General features: G+C 38.7%; 1 non-coding gene across 1 annotated transcript; it reads right to left on the minus strand.

Moving 5' to 3' along the window:
• Positions 1-244: 244 nt before the first annotated feature.
• On the minus strand, positions 245-351 carry LOC149496879 (small nucleolar RNA R71). The gene has a single exon (XR_016320693.1). It is a non-coding gene; the product is annotated as a small nucleolar RNA R71 (small nucleolar RNA).
• Positions 352-9,902: the final 9,551 nt, after the last annotated feature.

Here is a 9,902-nt window from a genome sequence, read left to right on the forward strand (position 1 = left end):
GATCCAATATGGAGGTTTGCCTAGTGAAGATCCTAATGCTCATATCACCAATTTTTTGGAAATTTGTGACACATTCAAACAAAATGGTGTTTCTGAAGATGCAATCAAGTTGAGGCTTTTTCCTTTTACTCTTAGGGATAAAGCTAGATCATGGTTACAATCGTGTCCCGCTGGAAGTTTTACAACATGGGATGAATTAGCTCAAAAATTCCTAGCTAAATTCTTCCCATCCTCAAAAACCACCAAGCTGCGTAATGAGATAATGACATTTGCTCATCATGATCAAGAGAGCTTGTACGAAGCTTGGGAAAGATTCAAGGACTTGCTAAGGAAGTGCCCGCATCACAGTTTGCCCAAGTGGCTACAGGTACAAACTTTTTATAATGCATTATCTCCTAACATTAAAATTACTCTAGATGCAGCTGCAGGTGGATCTTTTGAAAAAAAAGGAATTGATGAAGCTTATGAATTGATAGAGGAGATGGCAAGCAACAGCCACTACCAAAATAATACCGAAAGAAGAAGAACCGCAGGAGTCTATGAAATAGACGCCATTACAGCACTTAATGCCAAGGTAGATAACATGGTAAGGAAATTGGACATGTTAACTACTAATCCTGTGAATTCGATTATGCAAGTGTGTGATAGGTGCAATGGACAACATGGAATTGGGGAATGCATCATGGACTCCTTAAATCCGTAGACTTTGGAGCAAGTGAACTATATGATGAATCAAGGAAGAAAGAATTACCCTTATTCAAATTCATATGATAACAGGTTAAGGAATCATCCTAACCTATCTTATGGTAATCCTAACAATGCCTTGAATGCACCCCCAGGGTTCCACCCTCCAGAAAAGAAATCTCATGATGACCTCCTCACTGCCCTCTCCAAATCACACATGGAATTCATGAATGAAACCAGGGAGAACCATAAAATCCAGCAAGCTGCAATCAGGAATTTGGAGATTCAGTTAGGGCAGTTCGCAAACATGATGGCATCTCGACCTCAAGGTACGTTACCTAGCAATACTGAAAAGAATCCAAAAGAACAAGTGCAGGCTATCACCTTGAGGAGTGGCAAACAATTAGATGAACCACTGAGGAAAGAAAAGGAGGAAAAAGAACAATCAAAAGTGCCTATCATTGATTTAGAGGAAAAAGAAAAGGTAAAACCCTATGTTCCCCCTGTTCCCTTTCCACAAAGATTAAAGAAAGCACAAGATGACAAGAGCTTCCTAAAGTTTCTGGATGTGTTTAAGAAGCTTCAAATCAATATTCCTTTTGCTGAAGCTCTTGCTCAAATGCCTAGCTATGCTAAATTCCTAAAAGATATCTTGAGCAAGAAACGAAAAATTGATGATCAAGAAACAGTGATGTTAACTGAGGAGTGCAGTGCAATTATCCAAAACAAACTGCCTCCAAAGTTAAAAGATCCAGGAAGTTTTTCTATCCCTTGTAACATTGGTAATCTTGACTTTGAAAAGGCTTTGGCAGATTTAGGTGCTAGCATTAATCTTATGTCCTATGAAGTTTTTAAGATGCTAGGTATGGGAGAGCTCAAACCAACAAGGATGTCTTTGCAATTAGCAGATCGTTCAATTAAATATCCTAGAGGGATTGTAGAAGACGTGCTTGTAAAGGTAGGTACATTCATCTTTCCTGTTGATTTTGTTATTCTTGATATTGATGAAGACAGGGAAGGATCTCTAATCCTTGGAAGACCTTTTCTTGCAACTGCAAGAGCATTGATAGATGTCTATGAGGGTAAGTTGACTCTTAGAGTTGGACAGGAAGAGATTGTATTTGATGTACTTAAATCTTGTAAACTCCCTATGGATCATGGAGACTGTTTTAGAATTGACGTAGTCGATGAATGTGTGGAGACCACTTTGCATGTTTAAAATAATGCTAATGAGTCAAGCATCTTGAATGAAAAGGAACTTCCTAAGCATGAACTGAAACAACTTCCACCTCATTTAAAACATGCATTTCTAGGTGAGAACCATTCTTTTCCTGTTATTATTTCTTCTCACTAAACGCTTGATCAAGAGGAAAGGTTGTTGCAGGTTTTACAAAGGCACAAGAAAGCATTAGGATGGTCTATCTCAGATCTACAAGGAATAAGCCCAAGTGTGTGCATGCATAAAATCTTAATGGAAGAAGACTACAAACCTTCAATCGAGCATCAAAGGCGACTGAATCCTAACATGAAGGAGGTAGTTAAGGCTGAAATTATTAAACTCTTAGATGCCGGCATCATCTATCCAATTTCAGACAGTAATTGGGTAAGTTCTGTCCAAGTTGTTCCAAAGAAGGGAGGTATGGCTATTATTTCTAATGAAAACAATGAATTAATCCCCACAAGAACAGTCACAGGTTGGCGTGTGTGTATAGATTATAGAAAATTAAATAAAGCAACACGCAAAGATCACTTTCCCCTTCCTTTTATTGATCAAATGCTTGAAAGGCTTGCAGGATATCCTTTTTATTGTTTCTTAGATGGCTATTCAGGGTACTTCCAAATACCTATAGCCCCTGAAGACCAAGAGAAAACTACATTCACTTGTCCTTATGGCACTTTTGCCTATAGGAGAATGCCTTTTGGGCTATGCAATGCCCCTGCAACCTTTCAAAGGTGCATGATGTCCATCTTTTCTGATATGGTGGAAAAATTTATTGAAATATTCATGGATGATTTTTCTGTGTTTGGTTCTTCCTTCGATGCATGCCTTCGTAATTTATCTTTAGTAATGCAACGATGTGAAGATACTAATCTTGTGTTAAATTGGGAAAAATGTCACTTAATGGTTAGTGAAGGTATTGTCCTAGGGCATAAAATCTCTCAAAGGGGGATTGAAGTAGACAAGGCAAAAATTGAGGTAATTGAAAAACTACCTCCCCCTAACACAGTGAAGGGCATAAGAAGTTTTCTTGGGCATGCAAGATTTTACAGGAGATTCATAAGGGATTTCTCAAAAATCACTAAACCTCTTTGCAATCTACTAGTTAAAGATGTTCCTTTTGAATTTGACAAAGATTGTTTAGATGCTTTTAACAGGTTAAAGAAGGAGTTAATCTCAGCCCCGATCATCACCACACCAGATTGGACTTTACCCTTTGAACTCATGTGTGATGCTAGTGATCATGCTGTAGGAGCTATTCTTGGACAAAGAAAAGACAGGAAGTTGCATGTTATCTATTATGCAAGTCGCACATTGAATGATGCACAATTAAATTATGCAACTACGGAAAAGGAACTTCTAGCTATTGTTTTTGCTTTTGACAAATTCAGGGCATATCTAATTGGAGCTAAAACAATAGTCTACACAGATCACTCCGCCATCAAATACTTGCTGGAAAAGAAAGATGCAAAGCTAAGACTCATTCGTTGGGTACTTCTATTGCAAGAGTTTGACCTAGAAATTCGCGACAAAAAGGGGACTGAGAACCTCGTTGCTGACCATCTTTCCAGGCTTGAATTGGGGGAAGAAGACACAAGCGAGCTACAAATCAATGAAAGCTTTCCTCATGAGCAACTTCTTCTAGTGGCAAATGCTCAAACCCCCTGGTACGCTGACATTGTTAATTATCTTGTTTGCAAAATTCCTCCTCCCAATTTTTCTTACCAACAAAGAAAAAAAATTTTTCATGATCTCAAATTCTACTATTGGGAGGAGCCATTTTTGTTCAAGTATTGTAGTGATCAGCTCTTCAGGAGATGTATACCGGAAACTGAAATAGAAAGTGTCCTTAAATTCTACCATTCAATGGAATGTGGAGGCCACTTTGGAGCAAACAAGACAGCTGCGCGTATACTAGAAAGTGGTTTGTATTGGCCTAATCTTTTTAAAGATGCTTATAACTATGTTCGTCTTTGTGATCGTTGTCAAAGGTTAGGTAACATTTCGAAGAGACATGAAATGCCCCTGAACAGCATCCTTGAAGTCGAAATCTTCGATGTATGGGGTCTGGACTTTATGGGACATGTTCCACCATCATATTCAAATCAATACATTCTAGTGGCGGTGGATTATGTGTCAAAGTGGGCAGAAGCTGTTGCTCTTCCAAATAACGATGCCAAAAGTGTGATGAGCTTCATCAAGAAAAACATTTTTACAAGGCATGGAACTCCCAGGGCGATAATCACGGACGGAGGTAAGCATTTTTGTAATAGATATTTAGACTCCCTTCTTGCAAAATATGGTGTCACTCATCGTGTAGGTACTCCATATCATCCTCAAACCAGTGGACAAGTAGAGGTCACTAACAGAGAAATCAAAAAGATCCTCGAAACCACTGTTGGACAATCGAGAAAGGATTGGTCCAAAAAGCTAGACGATGCTCTATGGGCCTACAGAACGGCATTCAAAACGCCTATAGGTATGTCTCCATATCGCATGGTGTATGGTAAGGCTTGTCATCTTCCTGTAGAGTTAGAACATAAGGCGTTTTGGGCCATTCAATTTTTTAACTTTAATGCAAAGGAGGTTGGTCAAAAGCGATTGCTACAGCTAAACATGATGGATGAAATGCGCCTTCACGCTTATGAAAATGCCAAAATATACAAAGATCGCACTAAACAATGGCATGATAAGCGCATTATCATGAGGGATCTAAAGGTAGGCCAGCAGGTGTTGCTCTATAACTCTAGACTTCGATTATTTCCTGGTAAGTTGCGCTCTAGATGGTCTGGACCATTCACTATCAAGGAAATCTTTCCTCATGGCGCGATTGAAATAGTGGATGGTAAGTCGAATCGAAGTTTTAAGGTAAATGCTCAACGTTTGAGAAGCTATTATAATGAAACCTTTGAACCCATCAAGACTACAATTGGTCTTGCTTAGCCTAAATTAAGACAAGTGCGTCGAACTTAACGACGTTAAACAAAAGTGCTCATGGGAGACAACCCATCTATTTTTATTAAATTTTCGTCCATTTATTTATTTTTATTCCCTATTTTATTTGTCAAAATCCCAAATTTTCTCCATAAGTGTTCTTTTGTTTAGTTAAGAGTTTTTGTAGGAAAAAGTGGAAATCCAGAACCAAGCACGCCCTAGCCGTGCTAAGTGGCACGCCCAAGTCGCGCTACGAAGCAAGTCTCAACAAAGAAAAATGCCCAAGTCGCGAGCGCGACATTCACAAGCGCGAGCACGACAATTAGAAAAGAGAGTCAGAAGATTTGCAAGAAAAACTCACGAGCGCACCTTCCATATGCACGGGCGCGAGCTGAAGTCGCGAGCGCGACATTCATATACGCGGGCGCGAGCTGAAGTCGCGAGCCCGACATTCATATGCGCGGGCGCGACAAGCAGATCTGAGTGTCAGAAGCAATTGGACCAGAAGACGCGAGCGCGATATTCATATGCGCGGGCGCGAGAAAGCACCTTTGAGAGGCAGAAAGTTTGCCAGCAAAATACGCGAGCGCGACTTTCATATGCGCGAGCGCGAAAAGAACTTGAGAGGCAGGGACAAGCACGCCCAAGGCGTGCCAGATAGCACTCCCGTGCTATCACCAGGCACTTTTCAAAACGAGAGGCAGAGAAGAGCACGCCCAAGCCGTGCTATGTAGCACGCCCGTGCCAGGTACGCCACTTTTGTTGTTTTGCAGGTCAGAGGGGAGCACGCCCAGGCCGTGCTCATCAGCACGGCCGTGCCACGATCAGACCAACTCATTTATTGGCGCCCCTATTTAAAGAGCACGCCTCCAAACCTTCTCTTTTCCATCTCGCACGCCCTAGCCGTCAACTCCTTTCTCTCAAACTTTCTCTTTTCTTCTCCCTTTTCTCTCAAATCAAACACTCTCCACCCAAAATTTTCACATAATCAACTCCAACAATGCCTCCTAGATACAAACGTAGCAGACCCGCATCATCCGTTGCTGCTCGGAAGCGTTCGACTACGCGATCCTCCATGGCTCCTCAACCTCCTTCACCTCCTGAAATTCCATTCGAATTTGCCTCATCCGATCAACAAGAAAGGTACACAAAATTATCTCTTCGGCCTATTTTACCGAATAGATTTATCGATGAGGCTGCCTTAGCGCAAGTGGGTCTTAGGGATATTGTGTTAGACCCTCTTAAGAGAATAGGATGGGGGGAATTTATTGATATGAAGGACTTAGTCTATGCCCCTCTAACTCTAGAATTTCTGAGTTCCTATCACGCTTTTATTCCGTTATTGCCTAATTCACCACCAAGCAGGGTTAACTTTAGGCTTCCTAGTCAAGACTTTGAACTAACTGTGAATGAAATTAGCCACATTTTTGGGTTTCCTACAGACAATAGCCAGATACAAATATCTAGTGATTTTAGTGCGCGTAATACTTGGCAAAATTTGACAGGTGAAGTGAATTACAATCCTAGATATTCTAAAGCATCCAAATTAAAAAAACCTTCCTTGCGCTACATTCACAAATTCTTATCTAATTCCATTTTTGGAAGGAGTGAAAGCGATGGGGTGCTAAGTTTGAACGAATTATATTTTCTGTGGGCTATTGAGAATGGGGTTTTATTGAATGTTGGTTATTGGCTCTGCCAAAAATTTGGAAAGGTGGCTGGAGCCGACAAGGGGGCCATAATGGTGGGATGTTTTGTAACTCGAATTGCTAGATACTTACAGGTTTGGAACCTGGCTAGGCCAATTTATGATAGTATAGGAGGAGGGCGTAGTACTAGACTGGACCTAGATGTTATGATACATATGAAACTGATTGAAAAAGTCGGGGATACATATCAAGTAGTGGGCGCCCCAGAGGCTAATCCTGATGATGCAGGAGCAGAGGCAGCCGGTGGAGCTAACATGGAAGAGGATAATCCTCCTCCTTTTCCTTCTTCTTTTGGTGCAGGTACTTCCGGTGTCGGTCCATCGTTCCAAGGCACAGCCAACATGTCGAACGATGAAGTCCTTGCAAGAATGATGTCTCGGATGGACCTCTTTGACACGCGCCTTAAATGTATGGAAACGATGATCGCAAACCGTTTCCAGTCCATCGAGATTATGAACGGCAGTCTTGATTCTCGGATGGACACCATGCAAGGCAACCTCCAGACCATCCTCCAGCTTCTGCAGCCACCTCCACCACCAGAGAATTGACGGATTTCTCACTTTTCTTTGTTTTATTTTTGTTTATTTGTTCTAATACATTGTCTTGGTTGCTTTCACTTTAGTTTATTTGTTATTTGAATTTTTATAACTTTTTTGTAGTTTGTTTTGTTCTTAATGTTTAGTTGCTCTTTTAGCTAAGACTCTTCCCACACCCGTTCTATTGTATTGTTCAATACAATGTTGGTAAGATTTCTTCTTCTCTCTTACTGCTTTCCTTCTAGTAATGCAATAAGTTTGGGGAATTTATGCACATTGGGGACAATGTGATTGATTGAATTGGGGGAAGGGAATTTTGGCAAAAATTTTTGTTTTTGTTTAACATTTTTGGAATGAGTACAAGTAAGCTTGAAAGTTCTCATGTCTAGTAATGAGTGTTAAATATAGTCGATTCTAAATTCTAGCATATTTAAGTTTTGAATTTGAATTTTTGACTCAATCATGTTCATTGATCTAAACTATTTGTTTCTAGACTTTTAAAACACTGATTTTTATGAAAGTTATGATATAAAGGTGTGTTTTACTCTAAAGTATTTTAAACCTTGGCATTCCTAGAACAAAAATTAGAACTTCCTTCGAGGTGAGAAATTTAAATGTTTACATCTTGAAAGAGATGATTTAGGCAATTTTTGTTGACACCTATATAGCCTAAACTACCTAAACAAAAATATATGACCTTTGAAACCCACTTTGAAGCTTTAAACCGTACAATTTTCTTCTTCACCATAAATAAACCAGGCCATTAAAGCCAAATTCAAATCTCTTACCCTAAGTACAAAGGATTGTATGATTAAAAGATTCGACTTTTAATTAGAATATAGCAACAAAGAGGGAGAATTGATCAATCAATACTAGCAAATAAAGAAAAGAGGAAAGAATCAAGAAAGAGGCACATGCAAAGCAATCAAAAGAATGCAAGAAGAATGGTAAAGCAAGTAAGAATAGTGCCAAAATATTAAGAAAAGACCTTGCACAAGATGCCTCTAGCTAGTAAGAAAGCTTCAAAACCAACACTCCCTAGAACTAGTAAAAGTTTAATTAAAATAGAATCTTGAATATTATACATTCTTTTGTACTCTTTGACTACCCTTTTTATCCTTTCTTTTGATTAAGCAAAATTTGCACCAAGAAAGCCTCATTACAACCCAAAATAAAGACCTTTTGATCTTTTAATTGTATGCATTTAAATCGTGGAGAAAGAATGACTAATTCTGCATATGGGAATGCCACTGTTGCACTATCAATTATCTTATTTTTGAAAGGTTGAAAATTCTTTAGATAATTCATGTCCTATTTATCATAAATTGAATAAATATTAGTGTTGACAATCTCTTTAAACTTGTATTTTACTCAATGAATGTGTTTTATACAAAAATAAAAGTCAAGCTTAAATATGAATAGCATGGAGAACGACTGAGTTTATTTACTTGTTTACTAATCATGATATCTTGAAAGATTATTGAAATCATCTCCAACCATGTTAAACTAGTGTCGTCAAATTATTTTTTCTTAGTTTTGTTGCTTGAGGACAAGCAATGGTTTAAGTTTGGGGAATTTTGATAAGTGTAAATTTTATAGTGTTTTTAATATAGTTTTTATTAGAATTTTAGTAAGTTTTTACTTCTTTAATTTAATTTTAAATCACTTTTAGTATAATTGTGTTTAAAAGCTTCCTTAGTCTTTAATCCGCTTGATCTAAGAGAAAATTGCAGAAATTTGGCGCAGAAAAGAACTTTAGAATGCAAGGCACTTAGCTTCTAGCACGCCCAGCCCGTGCTGGAAGGCACGCCCGTGCTAGAAGCCAAGTAAACCAAAGGAGAGACAGAAGAGAGCACGGCTAGGGTGTGTCAAAAGGCACGGCCGTGCTACAATGGGACCAGGGCGTGTCAAGCATAGCACGCCCATGGCAACTCTAGCCAAACCTCCAGACTACAGCACGCCCAGCCCGTGCCATGAAGCACGCCCATGCTGCCCAGGCGGAACCAGCGTGAATTTAACACGCAAATCAAGCCTTTCTCACATGGGCCGACTTCAGGGAGTTTCCTAAACACACTAAACAAGACCTGGACCTATTCTTGAAGAAAAAGGAGTCCTAATCAAGAAGAAATCAAGAGCCTAAACAGTTATGATCTCCTATAAAGGATTTTGTGCTAAATAAGGATTCTATTTTTCCTAAAAGGAGTCAGACTTGCCTTCAGGATCTCTATATAAAGGGAGGAGCTTCTCATAGTAGGGGATCTCGTTTTTTGTGCAACACTTTACATAATTCTCTTCTTCTCAAAGATTTCAAGCTTCAAATAATTGTGGTAAGATTCAAGGAAGCCATCAACATAGTTGTGATACAGTTTTTATTCTAAACTCTTCATCTTGTTTCTTTCTTTATTATTGTCTTTAAATATAATGAATGATTCAAGTATGATTGAGCTTAATTTAATTACTATGTCTAGCTAAACTTTTATACTAGGGATTTGATGTAATTTAATTCGATTCCAGCTTATAATATTAGATTTATTTTTCTTTGTTCTTGTTATAACTTATTATTGTGCTTAAGGCTTCCAAGCAGAAAAATTCCCCTGGATTGAATTATTTCAATAATCACATTCGGGAGAAGGGTTATTGATATGAACAAGGTAATAATTTACTTGAGAATAATAACTTGATGTGGAAACTATATGGTTTGACTCAAGGGGGGCTTTCATAAGTTAATAAAGTATTAAGTTGTGAATTCATAAAACAACCATAAAACCTAATGATCTGATTCATGTTTAATTTCACTATTAAGATAGGTGATTAAATTGG

The sequence above is a fragment of the Jatropha curcas genome, chromosome 4 (assembly GCF_041381405.1).
Source record: "Jatropha curcas cultivar XTBG-Jc1 chromosome 4, XTBG_Jcur_1.0, whole genome shotgun sequence".
NCBI classification, from domain to species: Eukaryota; Viridiplantae; Streptophyta; class Magnoliopsida; order Malpighiales; family Euphorbiaceae; genus Jatropha; species Jatropha curcas.